The sequence below is a fragment of the Urocitellus parryii genome, chromosome 15 (genome assembly GCF_045843805.1).
Source record: "Urocitellus parryii isolate mUroPar1 chromosome 15, mUroPar1.hap1, whole genome shotgun sequence".
Lineage (NCBI taxonomy): Eukaryota > Metazoa > Chordata > Mammalia > Rodentia > Sciuridae > Urocitellus > Urocitellus parryii.
The window spans coordinates 25,706,512-25,728,001 of record NC_135545.1 but is presented as its reverse complement, the minus strand read 5'-3'; the positions used below and the strand labels follow the sequence as shown (position 1 = coordinate 25,728,001).

Genomic DNA, 21,490 nt, shown 5'->3' with positions numbered 1-21,490 from the left:
CCTCTGCAGATCAGCAGGTACATAAAATCCTAAATGAATGGTGCTTCCTGTAATTCCAGCTACTTGAGAGGTTGAGGTAGGAGGATCTTGAGTTCAAGACCAGCCTGGGCAATTTAGTGAGATCTGGTCTGGAAATAAAATTTTAAAAAAGGGCTGGAGGTATTTGTATATCAGTGGTAGATTGTTTGCCTATCTCCTGAAGAACCATGAAGCTATTAAAGGAAAACTTCAGTTAGGGGTAATGCATTTCCTGATCTCTTGGGCTGTTGAGAATTTTTCCACAGCTAGTTCCAATTTCCATCTTGGTTTTATTATTTATCTCTAACGTCTTCACCTTGTTTGGGAGAATTTGTTTGCATTCACTAGCCCCAGACAGTGAAAAACTGGCAACAGGTGTGTCTGATAAAGAAAACATTGTTTCTGCTCTGCTTTAGGCATGTTTGACATGCTGGGTACCTGCTTTCCTTTATAAAACTGATAGTAATCTACTTGGGAGGTAGCCACACTTCCCAGTTTCAGGCCAAGAAAGGGCTAGCAGCAGAGCTAAGCTTTGAAGGGAATGCTAATGGCTCCAGAGCTATCCACCTAAAATGCATGATAAATAGTTGTCCATTGTCTGACATAAAAGGAGATAGCAGTTGAATATTATGGCACATGGCTGTCATGTGTCAACTGCTATCAGGAGACTGAGGCAGGAGAATTGTAAGTTGCTGGCCATCCTGGAGAATTTAGTGAGACCCTGTCTCCAAAAACAAAAAAAACAAAAAAAAAAACAAAAAAAAAGAAAGGAAGGAAGAAAAGAAAGAGCTGGAGATGTAGCTCACTGTTAGTAAAGGGTTCTTGAGTTCAAGTTCAAAAAAAAAGTTAAAAAAAAAAAAAAGCAGCATTCCCAAACTGGGTGCAGTGGCACATGCCTATCTATAATCCTACCTACACAGAGGCTGAGGAAGGAGGATCATGAGTCATGAGTTCAAGACCAGCCTGGGCAACAGAGCAAGTACTCATCTTTAAAAAAAAAAAAAAAAGTCACAATTACACTGTAAAAGTTGGCTGAACCAGTGCAGACTGTACAAGTGATTTCTGTGTGTTTAATATCAATATGATTATTTTACAGCAGTCTAGTTCACAAGACCAAAAATATCTGTTTAAATCTCTGTTGGGCTATGTTTAGTTCTAGATGTCTCTTGTCCAGAAAGCTACATCTTTTTTTTTTTTTTTTGTACTAGAGAATTAGAATTAAATTTAGGGGCATTCTAACACGGAGTTACATTCCCATCCCCCCTTTTTTAATAATGTATTTTTTTTTAGTTGTCAATGTACCTTTATTTATTTATTTATATGTGGTGGTGAGATTCGAATCCAGTGCCTCACACATGCTAGGCAAGTGCTCTACCACTGAGCTACAACCCCAACCCCATTCCCATCCCTTTTTAATTTTTATTTTAAGACAGGGTCTTGTTAAATTGCCCAGACTGGCTGGAATTTGCAATCCTTCTGCCTCAGCCTCCCAAATTGCTGGGATTACAGGCGTGGGGGCCCCTGCACTTGGCTGGAATTGCTTTTTAATTCATGCAGAGGACAGCATGCTTTGAGTATGTAGAGGACAACCATTGTGTTTTGAATCACATGTTCGTTGATCAAGTGAGTCGGTGAACCATTAGAGGCTTGATGGAGGAGAAATTTGAGAAATGGGTTTTCCAAAAATTCATGGATTAGAGAAAGTTAGTGATTAAAACCTCAGCAAGGCAGAAACTTCACAAAGGCAGGTCTGTTCTTTGAGAAAAAAGCACTGGTGGCTGCTTGGAGGGAGGTGTCATACTAAGTGAGGTGAGATTCTTGAGCCTTTGGGAAGCATCTGGAATGGGAAGCACTGTAATGTTGTATTGGAGGGAGGATGCAAAGGTTAGAATTTTATATATCTGAGATGTATATGCAGATGATTTGAATTCATGTTTTTGTTTTGTGTTTTTTGGCACTAGGGATTGAACCCAGGGGGTGCTTTTACCACTGAGCTAGATTCCAGCCCTATTTATTTCTTTCTGTATGTATTTTGAGACAGGGCCTTGCTAAGCTGCTGAGGGCCTTGCCAAACTGTTAAGGCTGGTCTTGAACTTGTGACCCTCCTGCCTCAAGCCTCCCGAGTCACTAGGGTACAATACTCTGTGGTTGAAACCATCTTTCTTAAATGAAGTACTCTGGATCCCAAACCTGGCTAGATAGTTGTGCCATGTGCTTTTTAATTTATGGAACAGTATAAACATAGTCATATAGAGGATGTGGGAGAAAGATGGAGTGGGTGTGTATGTGTCATCCCAGCTACTTGGGAGGCTGAGGCAAGAGGATCAAAAGTCAGAAATCAGCCTCAGCAACTAGTGAGACCTTGTCTCAGAAAATAAGAAAAAAGGGCTGGGGGTGTAGTTCAGTGGTAGAGCAACCCTGGGTTCAATCTACAGTACCAAGAAAAACAAAACAACACATAGTAATATATAATTTTGAAAACATAGTCCAAATGTTAGAAATGGATCAATGATAAACCTACAGTTTTCTGAAGAAAAAAAAAATGCATCAATGCAAAACCAGCACACACCTGTGATCTGAGGTAGGAGGACAGCAAGTTTAAGGCCAGTCTCAGCTACTTAGTAAGGCCCTAAGCAGCTTAATGAGATGCTGTTTCAAAATAAAAAATAGAAAATGGGCTGAGGATGTAGTTCAGTGGTAAAGTACCAAACAAACAAACAAAAAACCAAAACTTTGAATTTATTTTACTTGGTACTACTTTATCTCTTAATAAATTCTTACCAGGCATCATAGAAAGAAGAGTTGTTTTAGAGAAGAACAACCAATGAGTTGGTATCTGACCTATGTTAAATATAAAGTTAATACGCATCCACATGAAACCCCCAAACATAGATACAGTCATCAGTGCCTGCTTTAGTAGTTAGAGAAAAATCAATCATTTACAGTGGGTCAGTTACAGGACCAATGCTTTTGGTTCCCTTGGAGTGGATGGAATTGTCATTTGATATGGTTTGAGGAGATCAGAGAGCCTTCCTACCCTGAAATGATTTCCCAAGTGACCTGAAAAGATTTGTCACCCAATCTGAAATTTTTTTTTTAGAGCACAATTTACTGTTTACAAAATGCTTTCTTGTAGATTAACTGTAATGGAAGCCCAATTCCTTCCTGTTCAGAAAAAGGATATTTAATTACCCCATCGTGGGGCTATATAGTGCATTCTTTAAATTTCTTTTTTCATTTCTTTTAAACCCATGGGCATTCTATCACTGAGCCACATCCCCAGCCCTCTTCTCCTACCTATCAACCAGAATTAACCCAATCAGATCATCAGGTCAGACCCGCCTAAATCTCATTAATATCCATTGGGTGAAGTTAAGCTGATTAGCTTAGTTTTGTATATAAAGGAAGGGAGAGAAGGAAGGAGAAATAATTTTGACTTTTGTAGAGGAGAGCAGAAACAAACCAAGACAAGAAAACCAAGGGCAAGAAATCCAGAGGCAGAAGTTGCTTGTGGGGCTGACTTAAAACTCTGATACTTAGAGACTGATCTTGGCCATTGAGTGTTTCTAGTATGTTCCAGTCGACTCTGCTACTCCTAGGAATCGAGAACTTGCAAGGTAATTCACTGTCAGCATTGGACCAGAGAGGTATTGTATTGTCATTTTCAGAGGGACAAAATGTTTTTGGGTAGAAGAGATAAAAGTGTCGGGGGGCAAAATCCGTCTTTGACAAAGCAGGGTTGTCTAGAACCATCAGTTGCCACATTGGCAAGTTCTCTGTAGTCTCTCTTGCACAGAGGATGGGAGGTTTGGGGGCATGGGGGACAATACTGCATTCTACCCCAGAGCTGTATCTCCCCCAGAGCAACTCAAGTCAAGGCCATATGGCCACTCCTTGCCTATTGCCTGTGAGAATGGACGGTTTACCTCCAACTGGAGTGATACTCAACTTTTTAAAAATTCGTCAATGGACATTTATTTTATCTATTTATATGTGGTGCTGAGAATTGAACCCAGTGCCTCACACATGCTGGGCAAATTCTCTACCAGTGAGCCATAACCCCAGCCCCAAACTCAGCTTTTGATGTTGCCATATACATAGGAATTGCAACTTCCCCAAAAAATGTGAGAAAAAAATTGTAGTTGAAAAGTGTAATTAGAAACCTCATACAATCATGTATTGCATATGTAAAATTTATCACATGGTGGGCATTTATACTGGGACTGTAAAAACAAAATGATGTATATTGTAATTTATGGGCGATTGAAGGGGGACTTTCAAGGATAATTTTGATTATGCTTATTTTTTTCTTTACATTTTCGAACCTAATAGTGCAATACGATACCACTAAACGGTAAGTTTATCAGTATCTCTGAATGTTATCAGCTTCAGTTTCATGTCAGCTCCATCCTCACCCCCATGCTGGTGGTTGAACCCGGGGCTTTGCACATGTCAGGCAAATGCTTTGCCGTTGAACTACATCCCCAACCAAAACTTCTTTTTCTTTTTTGTTTTATAAAGAGACAGTGATCACTCTGTTGCCCAAGCTTGCCCTGAACTCCTGGGCTCCTTCTGCCTCAGCCCACCCAAGAAGCTAGGACTACAGACATGTGCCACGGTGCCTGATTTAGACTGGCAGCTTGTTGAGATCAAAGTTTTATTTCACTTAAAAAAATCCCATGATTCATTTTTGTAATATGTTAATTGTAATGGACAAATCTCAAAATGTCGGCTCCAAAATGAACCCTAATTGTTTTTTTTACAAAGCATTCATTTAAGTTAGTTTCCCCCATTAGGACCCTTTGTTGCGAGTGGATTCCAGAAAACCTGCCCGAATGGAACTATAGCCAGCCCCTTCATGGGATAGTGACCTTCGGTCTACTTCCTAAATTCTGGGTCCCTAATTCCAGCTGGTTTTTGCTTTTGCCCTAGGCATTTCTCACCTAAAACCTGCAGAGAATTTATCTTGCCTCCTGCTGGGCTCCCTGTACATCACCTTTAGTCTAGCTAATGAAACTGGTTTGGGGTTTGAATCCTGGCTCTTGCCACTATGTGGCTACCTCTCCAGTTCAGGCTTTAATGTCATCATGCCTCAATTGCCTCCTAGTTTAAATGGGAATGATAATGGCAATTACTACTTGGAGTAGGGATTGATGAAGTAATGCATGTGATTGGCACAGGGTAGATGCTTAAAAATTGCAGCTAAACTGGGCCTGGTGGCACACACCCAAAATCCCAGCAGCTTGGGAGGCTGAGGCAGGAGGTTCCCAATTTCAAAACCAGCCTTAGTAACTTAGTGAGGATACTGTCTCAAAACAACAACAACAAAATGCTGGGATATAGATTAGTGATAAATCACCCCTGGGGTTAATCCCTAGTACAAAAAAAAAAAAAAAAGGCAGCTAATACTATTCCTATTTCTACATTTTTTTGTCATTATCAGCTATACATCTGACTCTCTTGAAATCCACTTGATTCATCCAAGATCATCTATCTCTTCAAAGCCCCCCCCCCTCCATTTCTGTGGCCACTTCTCCAGTTCAGGCCTTCATTTCTTGTCTGGATTGTCCCTCTCTGAATGCTCCCTCTGCTTGGAAAGCCTTTCCCTCTTCATATGGGAAACTCCCACTGCTTAGGCCACACCTAGTTAAAACTCGACAGTCTCAATGAATCCTTTCTTGGCTTCACCAGTCTAAGTAGTATTGTTTTGGGAAATTTGAGTAAGTTGGCCCACAAAGCTCAGCCTTCTCTGAGCCCCCCTGGCTTCTTGAGCACCACAAGCTGGGCTGCATCCCAGGACTTCAGACCCTTCTGTCCTCTCTCCTGGCCCCTCTTTCCCCACCCGTCAAAAGACAAAACAAAAATCCATAGTTGTGGTTCCCCCCCCCCCCAGTTCTTGGAACAGGCAGGCTTCACATCATACAGTGCTTTTACTCTTCTTTAGGTTCTCACTAACTCTAATCTGGTTAATTCCTTCTAATAATTTAGATCTCTACCCAGTTCCCTGTCCTATTACACACTTTCTTAGTACCAGGCACCCCCCCCTTTTTTTTTTTTGCTATTTTTTGTGGTACCATGGCTGCAGTGATACACTTAATCTATGACACTGATTAGCATTTTTATTTCCTACTAGGCTATATATACTCTGTAAATGTAGAGCCAGTGGCTTTGTAGTCTCAGAACTTTCCATGAGGACTTCCTCATTTACTAATCTCTATGACCAAAGCATAGTATATGACTGAACATCTTAGAACCCCTCTGTCGATATGTTGGTGAAGAAATGAATGAGAACACCATCATTAACTGTTGGACCTACATAAGGGCACAAAAGTCTCCAACTGACATTAGAGCTTTAGGGACCAAGGTCCAACATGTTAGTAGTGTATAATTTGTGGCTAAGCACATTTTTTTTTTTTTTTTACTTTTCTGACCTCAAGAAACATTGTTTGGATGTGCTAATGGTCCCAGGGGGAGAGAGCAAGCCACAATAAACAAAATATTAAGAACAGAAGTCCAAGTATCAAGGCAGGCACAGACTACACAAATGTGCTCAGAGAAGCAAAAAATTAGCAGGTTGCATTAGTACCTAAGATAATGGATTCTCTGCCTTCAGCGTGTGAGCAGAATCTTGTGTTCCCGTCAAAAGATCTGCTTTGTGGGGAGGTTGAATATAAAGAGGATTAGTTGGTTTCTAAAATCTCATAAGTAAGACCTTTTTTGTTTGCACATTTTTGTGGGGGTTGTAAGTGTCTCAGGAACTTTGTTCACTGCATCCATCAAAGAATTGTGATGTTTTCGTTTTTTTTTTTTAAATTTATTTAAAGCAGTACAACACATCGTGCCTAAATAAGAACTTTCTAGATGAGGACGCAGAAGAAAATATGAGTTTCCCACTATCCACTCCATAGCGAAAAAAGCATTTGAAATAGGTCCTGCTCTCGCTGAAGGATCCCCTCAAAACAACAGGAGAGGCTTGGACCTCTTAGGAGGTGGGTCGGTGGCCAGGGCATCCGGTCTCTTTCTGCTTTGGAAAAGAATGGAGTTAAGAGCCCATGGAGGCGCTGTGCAAAACCAGCCCACAAAACTGGAGGAGCCATAAATAGCAACCGGCAGCTCTGTCAGGGGTACGAGGCCAGCTCCAGGCAGGCACTCCCGGTGGGGTGCTGGACTACCCCTGGGGACGGAGAAGGGTGGTCGCAAGGACCCGGGAAACAAAGCGCAGCGGGGGGCGAGGAAGGAGTGGCCCCTGACGCGGCAGGCAGGCAAGTCAGCTCCCGTTTCCCGCGGCTGGGACAGTTGCGGAGAGAAGGGTGACGTGCCAGAATTTGTTGAGAGGGAGGTGTGAGGGCGCCGCCACAGTAACCCATGAGCTGGAGGGCCAACCGCCGCCCTGGCAGACGCGCACCGCGCTATTTGTGCCGGGCGCCGCCGCCGCCGCCGGCAGCGCCAGCGCCTCTGCGCCTGCGCACCCACGGGAAGCCCCGCCCCCTCGGGGCTCCCAGCGCGCGGGACCGCGCCTCCTCATGGCGGCCGCCGCAGTGTGTGGTATTTAGCGGGAGCGCGCGGCGGGCTCGAGGACGCGCGAAACGGCGGCGGCGGCGGCGGCTAGGGGGGAGCCGTGGCGACCGTGGCGGGGCGCGCTCTCGAGCGGCGGCGGCGGCCCGGGGTGTCCCGTCGGTCTCGGCGCGGGGGAGAGGCGGTGGCGCTGCCCGCGGTGGCGGCGGTTGGTGACGGAGCGCGTTTGAGCCAGGACCGGGGTCCGAGGCGCGCTCTCCGCCCACAGGTAAGTGGGGCCCGGCCTGGAGGGAGGAGCCGGCAGTGAGGGGCTCTCCGGGAGGAGGGTTCCCAGGCCCGGTAATGGCGGCGGGCGGTTGAGCCTGGCCGGGCCGGATTGCGCGGTCAGGGACGGGACGCGGGCAGTCCTCTGCGCCGCGGCGCCTTTGTCTCGGCCGGAGCCCGGCCGCCCGACCGCCGAGCGCCGCCCCCCGCCCCTCCCCTGCCCGCCGCTGCCGCCGCTCGCCCCCGCCCCCGCCCCTTGCGCCCCGGGCCGGCGGGGCTGCGGGTGGGGGTCGGCCCGGCGCGGCGGGGCCACGGGCTGGGGAAGGGCCTCGATGGCGTCTCGGCCCCCGCGCGCCCGGAGGCGGGCTCGGCCAGGGGAGGCGCCTGGTGCGCCCCGCGCCCGGGCGCCGGCCTTTGTTGTGGAGGGTCCCGGGGTGTGTGGCCAACATGGCGGAGGTCAGCTGAGTGCGGGCAGCAGCCGGCCCTTCCTCCGGCCCCTCCCCGCGGCCCCGGGAGGCTGGGGCCGCGCGGGGCGCCGCGGCCGCCTTGGTCTCCACTCCCTGCCCGAGACCCCCGGCCGGAGTCGTCCCGGTGGTGCTGCGTTCTTCCTCTCTCTCGCCCTGAGCCTTCATTGTGCAGTGGGAAGAATGCAGCCTCCTCCCTTGTTTATGTCATTAAAGAGGAGAGCGCATGAACGACTTGCCAAGGCAGCTCTAGCTTTTTATTATAAACCCTGCTTTTCCTAGGCTTCCTTCCCCGAGGACTGTGGGGTCCTTTCTCGACTCTCCCAGATGTATAACTTAGGAATGTTGGTAACCTGGACCATATCGATTCGCAGGTTTTTCTTTGCCACCTCTGGTTCCTGGAAAGATGCAGAATGTTTGCTCTGACATTCAAAAAAGTCCAGTTTGTGTAGTTGATTTGTCAAAGTCAAAGAAGTCAGGAACAGGGATATTAGGACTGGTGTGATTGTCCGTTTCTTACCAGATGAGCATTCACCATTTCTTGCTAAGCGGCTCTCAGGGGTCAATTGTTAGCTCTTTTCATAAATTAAGAGTTGGGAACACTGGCTCTGAAGTCAGATTGTCCCCTTTGATCCGAATCCTGCCCCACCGGTTTGTGACCTTGGGCAGTATACTTAACCTTTCTGTACTTCGTTTTCCTTATCTGCAAAATGGGTGTAATGACAGCACTTCAAGCATGGTTGAGAATTGAGATGAAAATAGCTCAAGTGCTTAGATCAATGGCAGGCCCATAGTAAGTGTGCAACAAATGCTTGATACTAGGGCATCAAGTTAGTTTGATAACTAAAGATGTTATGCATGCCTGTAATCCCAACGACTGGGGATGTTGAGGCAGCAGGAGGATTGCAAGTTCAAGGTTAGCCTCAACAATTTAGCAAGGCCATATGTGGCTCAGTGGCAAAGCCTCTGGGTTCACACCAAAAATAAATAAGTAGGTTATCTTAGCATGCTGGATATGTTTGAAGTGCATAGATTGGAATTTGTGAAATCATGTTGTAAATCATTAGTGCTGTGTTTTTCTCAGTATATTTTGTTGTTGAAAAGGAGAATTAAATGATAAGTTGATACACTTTCTGAGATGATTTTGGATATTATCATGATGGGGGATTTGAATGGATCTTGTAGGTCTGGAATTTAGAAAGTCAAGTTGATTAAAATTAAGTTTCTTTTTAGCAGTTTTAGTTAACTAACTTGGAAAAGTGGAACATTGAGTCCCTTTAATTGATCATTAGGTATCTGTGGTATCCCTGTCTCCTTTAGAAGGTACTGAAGAGCAAAGTATAACCTGACAAATGTAATGATCTGGTAACTTTTTTTTTTTTTTTTAATATTGGGAATTGAATCCAGGGGCACTTTACTACTGAGCTACATCCCCATCCCTTTTGTTTTTAATTTTGAAACAGGGTCTCACTAATTTGCTTAGGGCCTCTGTCAGTTGCTATGACTGGCCTTGAATTTAGATCCTCCTCAGTCTTCCAAGCTGCTGGGATTATAGGTGTGTAGGATTTTGGTTAGCTGTTCGAATTTTCTGACAGATTTTGAGACTCAAAAGTTATTTACACAAAGTAGTTGTACTTTTTCATTCTGGGAATTTAAATGAGGGTGAATTTCTGTAATCTGGGACGTTTAGTTGCTATTCTGTCCAGATTTTTTTCCCTAGTTTGCACAAAATTTTTCTTTATATATTGTAGAACGGTTTAAATGACCCATTTAACATCTTTCTAGCATAGTTTAGTAACATTTCATATTTTAAACTGAAATATAGTATAATTAATAGAACCGTGAACTCATGGTAAGTGTTGTACAAAATACAAATTTAGAACAAATGTAGTTCAGTTTATATCTATTTAATTTGCATACGTTTTTGTTGTTGTTGTTGGAGGCCAGGTACCAGGGATTGAACTCAGGGCTATTCAGCCATTGAGCCACATCACCAGCCCTACTTTGTGTTTTTTTGTTTTTTTTTTTAATTGGTGGTGCTGGGGATTGAACCCAGGGCCTTGTGCATGTGACGCAAGCACCCTACCAACTGAGCTATATCCCCAGCCCCCTATTTTGTATTTTATTTAGAGTTAGGGTATACCTGAGTTGCTTAATGTCTTGCTTTTGCTGAGGCTGGCTTTGAACTAATATTCCTCCTGCTTCAGCCTCCCAAGCTGCTATGATTATGGGCATGTGCCACTATGCCCAGTAATTTTTTTTTTTTAAATGGGAATTGAACCGTCAGGGTCACTTTACCAACGAGCCACATCCCTAACCCTTCTCATTTTTCATTTTTATTTTGAGTTAGGGTCTCACTAAATTGTTTAGGGCCTAGGTAAATTGCTGAGGCTGGCTTTGAACTTGTGATTCTCCAGCCTCAGCCTCGAGTTGCTGTAACTATAGGCATATGCCACCAAACCTGGCTCAAGAAATTTTTCCAAAATTACTATAGAATTTTCTTACAATGTAATTAAAAAATAATATTAGATTAAAATTAAAAGATCTGAGTATAGTGACATGTACCTGTAATCCCAGCTACTCAGGAGGCTGAGGCAGGAGGATCGAAGAAAGTTCAGGGGCAGCCTGTGAAGCTTAGTAAGAAGACCCTGTCTAAAAATAAAAAGGTTTGGGGATATAGCTCAGCCCTCCTGGGTTCAGTCCTCAGTATTTTTTGGGGGGAAGGTTTACAAAAGAAATAATTATCTGGTAATAATATGATGAATAGGATTTTATTTTCAGTGAGTAAGGTATTTTGAAAACTGATCTGATATAATGAGAGTAACAAAGTAAGTTTAATAACTTCATAAAGTTTTAGGTGACTGCTTACATTGTATTATGTCAGTTTTAAAGTTCAGAAGTCCTTTTTTTGCTTAAAGAGGTCTATTGCGGATTTTTCTTTCTTCCTTTATTTTTTTAAAATATTTTTTAGTTGTCAGTAGATTTTTTTTTATTGTACTTATTTATTTATATGCAGTGCTGAGGATCAAACCGAGGGCCCACACATGCCAGGCAAATGCTCTACTGCTGAGTCACAATTCCAGCTCTTAGATTTTTCTTGTATTATAAATTATTGAATTTTTATATACTTCTTGTTAAATGTTAAATTTTGAATATTTTTTGGTACAGACTTTAATTTTCAACAAGATCTATATGAAATTTCAGAATTCCACTTCCACCCCTAAAAGAACCCTGAAGAACTTGGGGATGAATTTGTTCTTAACAATAATTTTTTTTTTTCTGGTTTTCTTTTTTGGTACCAGAGGTGTTGAACACAGGGGCACTTTACCATTGAGCCACATCCCCAGCCCTTTTTATAAAAAATTTTGAGACAGGGTCTTGCTGAGAGGCTCAATTGCCAAGGCTGGCTTTGAACTTGTGATTCTCCTGCCTCAGCCTCCTGAGCTGCTGGGATTATAGGCAGTGCCACTGGGCCTGGCTACAATAAATATTCTTAAAAATAGTTCTTTTAAATAGTATTTCTAATGTATTTCAAATGATTTGGTTTTATTTGGGTTTTAACATCTGCTGCTACATAGGGCAAAAATTGTTTTTTTAATTTCTATATCCTCTTTTTAGTGCTTTATTTAGGGCTTATTTATTTCCTCACCTACAACAGTCTATATTCTAATGACTCTCAGATCATTTACTTATTTTGGTTCAGGGAGTTAAACTCAGTGGTGCTTCACTACTGAACTACATCCCCACATTTAAAAAATTTGAGACAGGTTCTTCCTAAGTTGCTTAGGCTGTCCTGAAACTTGTGATTCTTCTGTCTCAGTCTCCCTGAGTCAGGGATTACGGGCATGTTCTACTACAGCTGGCTCAGATCTCTGTTGATTGTATCGTAGACCTGTAAATTCTCTTGTACAGTTTTTTTTTTTTAATTGACTTTTAAGAGTACCTGTAGGTTCATAGCAAAATTGAGCAGAATACCAAAGTTTCCCATTTAGCCCCTTCCCCTTTACCAGAGATGGTACATATAATCATTTAAACCACATTGATACATTTGTTACTCATGGTTATTCATAGTTTTAGGATTTATTCTTGGTGTTATACATTTTATGGATTTGGAGTAACATAATGAGTTGAACACAATTCATGAAAACATTCAGGTTTAAAAATCCCACCTTTTCGCCCTTCTAACCACTAATCTTTTTACTCTCATCATAGTTGTGCCTTTTGCAGAATGTCATAGTTGGAATTTTGTACAGTGTGTGTGGTCTTTTCAGATTGACTTCTTTCACTTAGCAGTATGTATTTTAAGTTTCTTGTCTTTTTTGTGGTCCTGGAAATTGAACCCAGGGGTGCTCGTCCCTTGAGTTTTATATCCTTAGCTCGCTCTCTTTCTTGAGAGAGAGAGAGAGAGAGAGAGAGAGAGAGAGAGAATTTATTTTTTAGTTTTCGGCGGACACAACATCTTTGTATGTGGTGCTGAGGATTGAACCTGGGCCACAGGCATGCCAGGCGAGCGCACTACCACTTGAGCCACATCCCCAGCCCAGCTCTTTTTCTTTTGAGACAGTAGTTCTAAGTTGCTGAGGCTGGCCTGAACTTGTGATTCTCCTGCTTCAGCTATGGTGTTGCCAGAATAACAGGCCTGCATCACTGCACCCAGCCTTCATGTCTTTTTTTTTTTCATGGTACTGGGGATTAAACTCAGGGACATTCTATCACTGAGCTATATTCCCAGCACTCTTTTTAAAAATATTTTTTTAGTTATAGATGAACACAATTTCTTCATTTTTATTTATTTTTATGTGGAGCTGAGGATCGAACCCAGGGTCTCACATATGTGATGCAAGCGCTCTACCACTGAGCTGCAACCCTAGCCCTTATTTGCAGCACTATTAATTTTCATTTTTGAGGCAAGGTTTCTGTAAGTTGACCAGGCTGGCCTTGAAATTGAGGGACTCCTGAGCCGGGATTATAGTCATGGAGCTCTCCAAGTCTTTACATGGCTAGAAAGTTCATTCTTTTTAATGCTGAATAACACTCCATTGGTCTAGGTGAATAAATCAGTTTATTCACCTACTGAAGGACATCTTGGTTCCTTTCAAATTTTGGCAGTTATAAATAACATTGCTATAAACATCCATGTGCAGGCTTTTGTATGGAACTAATTCCTTTGGGGTAAATAGCAAAGAGTATAGTTGTTGGATCCTATGATAAAGAGTATGCTTAGTTAATAAACTCCCAAACTGTCTTCCAAAATGACTGTATCTTTATGTTCTCACCAGCAACGAATGAGAATTACTGTTGTTCTACATCCATGCTAGTATTTGGTGATTGTGGGTTTTTTTTTTTTTTTTTTGTATTTTGGCCATTCTTATGGTACATAGTGATATCTTATTGTTTTTTATTTGCATTCCCCTGATGAGGTGATGTAGAATACTTTTCATATGCTGTTTACCATCTGTATAACTTTGGTGTTAGTTAGAGTCATTGCCCACTTGTAAATCAAATAGGTTATTTTCTTCATGAGTTTTAAGAATTCTGTATTTTGGGTAATAGTTCTTTGTCAGATAAATCTTTTGCAAATATTTGTCTAATTATCTCAAAGTTAGTATTGCTTCTCTCACATCTACATTCAGTCCTTCTCTTTTTACCTTGAACTGTCAGCCTGCTTTTGGTCCCTGTAGCATCCAGTCAGTTCTTTCTTCAGTTAAGTGAGTTTCTAATAGATGAACCTGACTTTAGCTGTAAGTGTGAAATTGTAAGTTTCTTGACATGATTAGTAAGTACAGATCCTCTCTTGATCTGGTCCTTCGTGTTCCTCCCCTGCCTTTTGGACCATATACTTGCAAATTCCTCTTTCTAAACTCTGTAATAGCCTAGACCTCTGTAGTTGAGAAGCTTTCCCTTAACTCTGAAATGAACTGGAAGCCATCTCTGTGTTACTTTAGCACACTGTTGTTCCTTCTGTAACTTGTATACTCCTGAATTGTGAATTTTGTTCTTTTTTTCTTGGCCTCCAACAATAGATTATAATCTTGGTGAGACTTGGTCTTGGTTACCCTTGTTTATCTAGAGTTTAGCATTTTTTTGGGCACGTAGTTGTTGTTCAATAAATAATCATTGATGATTGGTGTCTTCCCACTGTTGCTAATATACTTTTCCAGCCTCATCACCAGCTTTTCCTCTTTTTTGGGGGGAGGAGGGTGAGAAAGAATTGAACCCAGAGGTGTGTAATCACTGTCATACCTCCAGCCCTTTTTATATATTTTAAGACAGGGTCTTGTTAAGTTGCTTAGGGCCTTGCTAAGTTGCTGAGGCTGGCCTTGAACTCCTCCTGTGATCCTCTTTCAGCCTCCAGAGTTGTTGTTGTTGTGATTGTAAGCATGCACCAGCATGCTGGGCCAACTTTTCCTCTTTGCCCTACCTATTCAAAACTGGATTCTTCTGTTCCTTGAATGTTTCTCTACATTTCTGTACCATTGCTCATGATTGTATTTAATTTCTCAAATGTTTATCTGTGCTACTTTGGCAGATTACTTAACCTCTCTAAGCTGTAGTTTCCATTAGCACATGAACAGCTATTAAGTATATTGATGCTCCCCTCACCCCTCAATGTCCTAATGTTAAAGTGGCAGTATAATTGAGTGGTTAAGAGGAGAGTTAGATCTACACGTGTCTTTGGCTCCTGTCTTAAATTTTGTGACTTTGAGATCCTTGAAAGCAGGGACCCTGCCTACTTTTGCCCTAAAACCATGTTTTCTAACACATAGAAAGTGCTATTTAAATAATTTAAAAATTTAGTTTTAGCCATTTAAGTTCTGTTGAGGAAAGAAAGACAAAATTACAAGGCGGGAATGGGAGGGAGACTGCTGTCTGAGGTGGTGACATTTAAAGGAAGATAAAAAGATAATGAGCCCTTTGAAGGGAAGAAGCACTGAGCACCTCAGACTGAAGGAACAGCCTGGTAAAGACCCTTCAAGCTGGAGGATCTTGGATTGTTCTCCAAGAGTATTGCTGAAGTAGTTGTATAAGGGAGGAGAAACAGGCAGGAATTAGATCCTTTAGAGTCAAAGCAAGGAATGTGAAACTGTCCAAAAATTTTAATTAAAGGATAATGTAATCCACTGTGTGTGTGTGTGTGTGTGTGTGTGTGTGTGTGTGATTGAACTCTGGCACTTACTGAGCCACATCCCCAGCCTTATTTTGTATTTTATTTAGATACAGGGTCTCACTGAGTTGCTTATTGCCTCACTTTTGCTGAGGTTGGTGTGTGCCACTTTGCCCGGCTACTTTTTTTTTTTAAATATTGGTTTAGCTGTTCAGAGACTTGACTGATTAGAAGACTGTTTCTTTAATCAGATGTAGTTGATTAGAACTAGGATTAAAGTGGTGACAGTAAAGATGAAGTGGGTGGGTTTGAGATATATTTTGGTCTCAACAGGACTTATTGATGAATCAGATATGAAGGAAGGAATTAGGTTTCTGGCCAGAGCGACTGTGTGGATCATGTGCCATTTACCAAGATGGAAAAGATTGGAGGGGATGATGAGACAATGATAGCAGTAAAATTCAGAATTCTTTTTTTGTTGTATTTGAAATGTCTATGAGAGAGCTCAAATAATCCAATGAGGTAAAAGGAAAATTGGGCATACAGTGTCACAGAAGCCAGATCGTATATATTGGTGCATGTTTGTGTGGTAAAGGAAATGACCCAGTAGAGAAAGAGGGAAAGATTGATGTAAGATAGAAGTGTGAAGTCTTAGAAGAGTAGGGGCAGAGCCCAAGAAGTTCAGGTTTACTCATTCTAAAGGGAGGGAAGAAAATGGCAAGTTAGCTTGTATTCTTGTTGATGGGAAGATAAGATAGTTTGCTTTGGCTTCCATTGTCTTTTCTCAAGGATGTAGAGGTGAAGTCCTCAGTTTGAGGAGTAGACATTAAATAATTAGACATTAAGAGTAGACATTAGGGGCTGGAGATGTGGCTCAGCGGTAGTGCGCTCGCCTGGCATGCGTGCGGCCCGGGTTCGATCCTCAGCACCACATACCAACAAAGATGTTGTGTCTGCCGAGAACTAAAAAATAAATATTAAAAATTCTCTCTCTCTATCTCTCTCCCTCCCTCCTCTCTCACTCTCTCTATAAAAAAAAAAAAAAAAAAAAAAAAAAAAAAAAAAAAAAAAAAAAAAAGTAGACATTATAGTTAGACATTATACGGGTACTATACTGTGGCACTCTTAAAGCGTAGAGACAGGTTAAGAATCTTGAAGGGTTAGCTGGTGATGATATCTGATTGGGTTGTTCAAAGAGATTCTAGGCAAATTACCTACAATAATTATAAGACACTTTATTTCCTAAGTGTCAATTTTTTTGTTAATACGTAGCATAAATACATAGAAAAAGCATCATTTTATGTATACTCACCTTAGTGAATTTTTACAAAGGGAACACACTATTGTAATGAGCATACCATATTAAGACGCAGAGCATTAGCAGAACAAGAAGTCCCCTTCTTTGTCCATCTGATTACCTGCTCTCCTGCCCATCCCACCCCTCACCTCTTGACTTTTAACACCATAGATTGGTTTTATACTTTATATAAATGGAACGATACAGTATGTACTCTTTTTTGTCTCTTTGACTTCTGTCACTCAACATTTGTGAAATTCGGAGACATTACCTAGTTTGTCCCTGATAAGGTTATCAGTTGAATGAACTGCGTGTCGCAGCACTTCCATATATTTTTACTCCTTGTAAATCTTCAGAAACTCTAGGTTGAATGATCCGGGTAGGGGACCAGGATGATCCTGGCAAAGATCTTTCATTAGTTTTGAGGTTGCCCAAACATGTTGAATTTATTTGCGATTTTTGTTTATACATTTTTTGTTTGCTCTGTTATGAACAGGGGGCTTGGGCACATGAACTAGAAGAAGAAAACCTTTTGAGAACTAATCTGTGTTTATAAAACAGATAATGTTGGTGAGAAGACTTTTCTTAAAAAGAATTCAATGCTCTTCTATGTATATGTATCTGTCTCTCTCCCTTTCTCTCTCTCTCTCTCTCTCTCTCTCTCTCTCTCTCTCTCTCTCTCTCTCTCTCTCTTCTTTGTGGTACTGGGGATTGAACACAGAGTTTTGAGCTTGCTAAACAAGTGCTTTACCAGTGAGATACATACATCTAGCCCTTTTAAAATTTTTGTTTTAAGGCTGGGTCTCACTAAGTTTCCTAGGCTGACCTTGAACTTGCAATCCTCCTGCCTCAGCCTCTGGAGTTGCTGGGATTACAGGTATGTGCTACCTATACACCTATGCCTGGTCAATCTTGCATTTTACAGGAAATATTATACTGTACTTGTTATAGTTATCATTCTCTATAAAGACTACCTTGGAAAGATTACTTCAGTAGTTGGTTTAACTAAATTGAAGTAATTCTTAAATGGTTAAAAACTTGCTGGTTTGTCTCTGAATTTCAACTCCTGCTTTTTTGCATTTGACTGATGCTCAGGCTTAGTAGGTAAGGCAACTTTAAAGATTTGTCAAGGGCTGTGATGTAGCATTGTTTTGGACAACTTCAGATGTCTTGTCACTGCATATCTAAGATAATTTCTGCAGACTTTTTTCAATTTTGTGGGTCAGCAATCAGACAAATTTCATTTTGTTTTATCTTTAAAATGCTAAATTTAAGATTTGAAATGTATAAAATGTGCACAAAATATGTTTTTGTGAATAGACTGTTTTTTTATATTTTCTCCAAGTATCCAAGAAAAAAAATGGAAGCAGTGCACATTTGCGTGTGTGTGTGTGTCTGTGTGTCTCTGTGTGTGTGTGTGAGAGAGAGAGAGAGAGAGATGCATGCGATGCTTGAGATGGAAACCCAGGGCCTCATGCACTCTAGTACTGTACCACCGAGCTACAACACCAACCCTGCAATCAGCTGTTAATTTTATAAAGTGTTTTGTTTTGCATGGAAAGTTGCCAGCAGTGTAGCAGGAAAATTTGGGGACATGATGAAATAGGCGTTAAAAAGTTTAAAGAGTAGTTTTTTTTTTTTTTTTTTTAAATATCGGTGATTGAATTCAGGGATGCTTAACCATGAGCCGTATCCCCAGTCTGTTTTATTAAAGTTTGAGACAGGGTCTCCCTAAATTGCTTAGGGCCTCGCTAAATTACAACTGGCCTTAATCTTGGATTCAGTCTGCCTCAGCCTCCAGAGTTGCTGCTTAGGTTACAGGCGAATACCACCATGCCAAGCTTAAAATCCTTTTTTATTACTAATCTTATGTTTTATGATTACTTGAGAAATACAGAAATGGACCCATCTGTTCCCCATAATCATTTGTGATCTGATTTTTGAAAAGTAGCCATTATAGGCATTTGTGTGACCTGTTTGTGTATTTTTTTCCTTTGAGCCATGAGTATGTTAAGATTAATTGCTTTTATCTGACTTAAATTCATATAGGTATTTTCCCATTAAATGATTATCACCTGTTAGTAACTATTTGAGTTTGAACTGGGAAATTCCAAATGAAGTAGCTTGTGCTTAGAGTTTGTATCTTGCAGTTCTTGATGGTCTGTCTGTCCTTTGGTGGTTCCATCTCTTGGTTTCTGATTCTCCCCTTGTATATTCTAGCATTTTAAATTTTTAAACCACTTTCCGAAATTTAGCTGTCATTTTAGTTTCTTTTCTGTTCTGTTATTTGGTACTTAACATGCATAGATATATGTATCAATGGGTATATGTGTTTTTTCTTTTAACAAATAAGGTTTTGGTCTGTGTATTCTGTGGCTTTTTTTCTAGTCTACCCATTTTTTTTATTATTACTATTTTTTGTATGTTGTGCTGGAGGTTGAACCTAGGGCCTCAGCCCTTGCTCAGTATAAGTATTTTAGGCTAAATATGGGTCCCTCTTGTTTAAAAAAAGAAAAAGAAGACAAAAAGAAAAAATATTCTATTAAGATAAGGCTGTTTTTACCTTATCCGTTATTATAGACAGGATTGCTGTAGGCATTCATATTTATGTATATGCCTTTGTAACATATGAAAATTAGAAGGAGAACACTGGGAAGAAATAACTATTTGGTTGAAGGGCATACTTGATATTTTTGATACAAACTGCCAAATCATGAGGGGCCTTCATAGTAGATATTCCCAAAGGTGTAGGAGAAACTCTATACCTATTTCTTTGCCAAAACTTGGAATCAAATCTTTGAAAATAAATTTATATGTCATTTCTTTACTAATGCATGCAGTTTGTGGCATTTCTCATATCAAGTTTTTGAACTTTTTTACATGCACACAGTTTAGAATCAATAATTTGGCAAAGTTTTTTTCCTTTTCAGAGCAACTTTACCTCTTTTAGCTGATTATTTTGCATTAAATTTCTTTGCCTCTGAGCCATATGATAAACTGTGATTATCTTTTGCCCTGCCCTGTTTAATTTGTATTTTTTATAACTAGTGTTTCTTTTTTCTTTCTTTTTTCTTTCTTCTTCTTCTTCATTTTGCATGCGATTACTCTTAATTACTACCCCACATCCCTTCCCACCTGTCTAAATGTTCATTCAGTTTGTTTGCAGGCCTTAGGTTGCTGTGTTCCTCTAGCATAAAGTTGTCATTATTCTCAGTATTCCTTGAGTTTAGTCTTCTGTTTATTGTGACTCCTATTCTTTTTCTTAGTTCCTTCCTGAGAACATACCTAGGGGAGGTAATGTTTTGAAACTTTGTATCATTACTCTGCTCTCAGCATTTAAGGATAATTTGATTTGGTGTAGAATTTTAGGATGATAATTATTTTCTATTTATTTAAATTATTTACATTTTTTGGAAAAAAACATTGGTATATTGCTTTGTAACTTTGAATATTGCTGTTTAAAAGTCCAGAGCTCTTTTGTTTTCTATCTATTCATTCAACAAATATTTATTGATTGCCAGGCATTGTGTTTTCTCACCTTCCAAGCCACTCTTTGGGGAGCCAAGGGGGATCTACAACAGATATAAAAGTTAATAAATAAATTAACTCTTTATATCCTGTGAGAATGTAATATATTTGGGGGAAAGGGTAGAGAAAGGAATTGGGCGGAGAGGGAAGGAAAGAGGAGGAAGGGTGGAATATTGCAAAGACTTGGGATTGCATAATGAAGGGTTTTCTGGGTAGGGCACAGATTGCTATTTTTAAACAGGAATAGGGTCTCTTTGAGAAACCAATGTATAAATCAGAGATTTGAAGAAAGTGAGGGAGATGGTCACAGGCATATCCAGGAGAAAAGTATTATAAGGCAGAGGCCTAAAGAAGTAAACTAGTATTTCATGGAGTACAGTGGGTAGAAAGGAAAGAAGTAGGAGATAAAGTCAGATTATTAGGAGTGCATAATCATATTGTGTAGGCCTTGTGATTTCTAGGTTTTAACTTTTACTCAGATAGGGGTAGCCAGTGAAGAGTGAGTATATAGCAAAGGAGTGATATCTGATAGAAATTTGAATTGGATTAATCTGATCACTGTGCTTAGAACATATTAAGGCATGAGGGTGGGAGACAAAGAAACAGGGAGCTTGGTTAGGAAGATATTGTAATAATCTGGGTAAGAGATAATGATGGCTTGAACTAGATGGTAGTAGGAGGGGAAGGTATGGGGTTTTTTGATTCTGAATATATTTTTAAGGGAGGGACAGTACGATTCCCTCGTTGATTTAGATTTGTGGTGTAACTGGCAGGATACAGTTGCTGTCAGTTGGAAAGAGGAAGGCTAGGGTACAGGGTCTTTGATATAGTTGAACTCTGGTCCTTTCCATGTCCAAGGTTTAGGACAAATCTGGAGAGTTTTTAAAAAATTTTGTTTTTAACTCGGGGCTGAAGGAAAAAAAAATTAAGTTCTTGGCATATTGGTGGAATTTAAAACTATTAAGACTAGTGGCACTGTGGCACACGCCTATAATCCCAGTGAGGCTAAGGGGAGAGGATCTGCAGTTTTGAGGCCAGCCTGGGCAACTTAGGGAGACCCTCTCTTGAAATAATATAATAACAAAAGAAAAGGGCTTGTGATATGTCTCAGTGGTAAAGTGCGTGTAGGGTTCAGTCCCTAGTACTGTGGGGGTGGGGGTTGGAGACTGAATGGGACCATTAAAGTCACCAAGGTAGATAAGAAAAGAGCTATTGGCAACTCCCACTTTCAAGAGCTTTGGGGTTAAGAACAGGAATCAAAGGAGGCTGAGAAGGACCAGTGAGTCAGTGAACAAAATT

The 21,490-nt window shown here is 40.9% G+C and overlaps 1 protein-coding gene across 1 annotated transcript in view; it reads left to right on the top strand.

The window, feature by feature from the left end:
* Window positions 1-7,631: 7,631 nt before the first annotated feature.
* Siah1 (siah E3 ubiquitin protein ligase 1) overlaps window positions 7,632-21,490 on the top strand; it is a 32,426-nt gene continuing 18,567 nt past the window's right edge. The window contains exon 1 of the mRNA XM_026410228.2: window positions 7,632-7,801. The gene's annotated coding sequence lies outside the window, so the exon portion shown is untranslated. The remainder of the gene's footprint in view (window positions 7,802-21,490) is intronic.